The following is a 3,014-nucleotide window of genomic DNA, read 5'->3' as shown; positions in this document are numbered from 1 at the left end:
TGTCAGCACACCCCACAAAGAACATGCTACGTTCTCACCTTCTCAAGACCAGCTGAAGAAAGAAATAAATGACATCATGGTTGAGGAAATTAAAGTGATCAAATAATTAGTCAAATGGGGGCTAGGGCTAAATTAAAGGTGGGGTAGGGGGAGCATTAGCAGGTTGGGAACACTTCACAGTCTCTCACCAAACCTTGTGAGGCAGGCACTGCTGCTATCCTCCTTTTACAGATTAGGAGACAGGGAAGAAATAACACTGTAGTTCTTTAACGGCAGAATATTCTGCCAGAATTCTGAAAAAGCCTCGTGACTTTCCCACATAAATAAAAAGAGAAAGGGCAGGAGGAAAGATGACAAGAGAGTGACAGAAAGGGAAGAAGAAAGAGAGGGGGAAGGAGGGAGGGACAGACAGAGAGAAAAAGAAAAAAGAAAGAAAGAAAAAAGAGAAGAAAGGAAGAGAGGGAGAGAGGAGGGAAAGTGACGGAAGAAAACGAGACGTAAAAAGGCAAAATTGGGAAGGAAGGGCAGAGGTTGGCAGATGATCTCTCTTTATTCCAACAGTAGTTCTTGGTCACCTCTCTGGGTGTAGAATTGTGTAGACTCTGGGTATAGGGTATGAGTAAGTCGCCTCCCCGTCTACAGAGCTTACGTTCCAGTAAGTAAATCAGACATTACCCTGCCAATGTAACAACTGTTGTATTGTCTTTACTTTAATTTAAATGACTTCAGACTGTGTAATATGTAAGTAGGCCTTTAATTTATATAGAGAGGTGGTTGATTAACATCTGAATGACCCTCATCAGAAATACATACTCCGGGGGGTAGTTAGCATGTGAAAATCTCTAATCAAAATCTACACTCCAGGGACCGCAAGGCCACAATTACCTCAATACTTGATCAACATTAGATTTGTTACTTTCTGTAATGGATGTTGGAAATAATTTTTCTTTGGTGAAATAAATGACCTTCCAGTTGTATGGAATGACTACAAATATTGTATAAGCCCTCTAAGCCTTAAATAAACAAATATAGAAATCTATCAAACCTTATAGCTTTTTATCTTTTGAAATGATGCTCTAGGACTTGGTATTTCTTCTGGTCCTATAACCTACCACTTCGGTGGTATTTGATACTGCTTAAAATAATGTAGCTGCTAGAATATCTTCACATTGCCTCAAGTGAACCCCTTAATTAAAACTTGTCTGGGTGCCTAACAAGAGCGCTAGGATTTCATTGAGCTCACAGAACAGGCTATGTGAAAGTTCTTGTGTCTGCCTGATGATAATCGTTGTGCAGAATCCCTTCTGGGACTTGCCTTCCATGTAACACCCTTGCTGGTTGTGAGTTCTGGAGAAGATATAATAATTATAAATGAACAAGTTAGCTTAGGACATTTTATAACAGCAATTAATTTCAAATGTTATAAATGCCCTAAGGGAAAAATGCTGAGTAACAAGGAATCATATGACATCTACTCCAGATCTAATCTAATAAATCAGAATTAGAGTTTACATGAGATGGGGGGCATTAATCCATTGTAGGTAAAATATCAAAGATCAAAGAAGGCTGAAATATTTAAAATGGAAAGAAGGCTACCTGTGATGAGTGAGCTGAGTCAGGAAGGGAACTAACACTGGCAAAATGGATGGATGGATGGATGGATGGATGGATGGTGGATGAGAGACATCCCAAAGGAGACACCAGAGGAAAGAACACTAGGTCCAAACACACAATTCCTTTCTGTTTGACAGTAGAAGACCAAACTAAAAAGGAAATGAAGGTTGGAGAAGCTTGATCTTGACAATTTAGACAAGCCTTCAACCTTAGGAAGGAAGATTGGTTGTTCCAGTCAAAGTCCCTGGCCTTAAGTGAATTCTTCTGGCATTTCATCTCTGTTTTTGGCCATTAAGCTTATCTTGTCGGTACTGGCATGCTTAAAGAGACCTCAGAGATAGAGATGAGGGAGATACTTTTTGGCATTGTGTTTGCCAATGGTGTTTTTGTACCAGTGCCCAATTAGCCCACAACTCCTCAGTGAACAACAAACCTCATTCATTTGCATAATTATTTCCTTTGCTGCTTCCCTTATAAAAAATAATGAGCCATTATGCACATAATTAAAGCAAGCTTAACAAATGAGGGCCAGGCTGACAAGAATCACATGAGAAGGTCAAGAGAAATTAGCATCAAGGCCTGTCTGCTAAGCAGAAGGCCAATCTAATATGCACGGTCTCTTGGGAGCAGAAGGACTCCTTTGGGGCCTCTGTTTTCAGATTTCACTGAGGTCAAGTTTCCTGGAGAAAACATGATTTGATTTCATCCAGCCCTGCTCCTGCTTCTGTCCTTTCCCTCTTGTCCTCCTCTACGAGAAGACTCCAGCTTGCTTGTCAGTAGCACACCTCCCAGTGAGTCGGGTCTCTTCTCTCCCTTCCCGCGTCACACACTTTTCCAATGATCCTTACTACCAGTAGAATACAAATAAGCAAGGTTCCTTCATCCTAAGAGGCCCAATGATAAGCTTTATGGAGACCAATATTTCCTTCTTTAAAGTTTTTTTTGGTCACAAAGTGGCTAGGTCAAGGCACAGATGGGTAAGTACCTCTTCTCCCAGCTACTTCCGGGTCTCCTGGTCATGTGACCTCTAAGCAGCTCCTTTCTTCCAGGACCAGTGGATTGGTCCTCCTTCGCATCTTACCAGATCCTGGTCAGTCTCCAATCCTTTAAGCTGAATGTCCCAGTTTGTGGAAGTTACGATCGGTCGTTCCTGGATGGGTTGGATCCCTAGATGACTGGGAGGTCATTGATGAACGATACACTAAATGTCCCAGGGTTTCTTCACTTGGACACTTCACTCTAGGTCTCATTCAGTGTGTGGTCTGAAGAACCATTATATCGCCCAAGATCTTATTAGAAATACAGTAGTTCACGTCCCACTCTGGGTCTACTCCAGGCCTATTAGGTCAGAATGGATTTTAATAAGATCTCCAGGTAACTGGTTTCACATTAACGTTTGA

Source organism: Mustela lutreola, chromosome 1 (assembly GCF_030435805.1).
Source record: "Mustela lutreola isolate mMusLut2 chromosome 1, mMusLut2.pri, whole genome shotgun sequence".
In the NCBI taxonomy this organism is placed as follows: domain Eukaryota; kingdom Metazoa; phylum Chordata; class Mammalia; order Carnivora; family Mustelidae; genus Mustela; species Mustela lutreola.
This window is presented reverse-complemented; position numbering follows the sequence as displayed.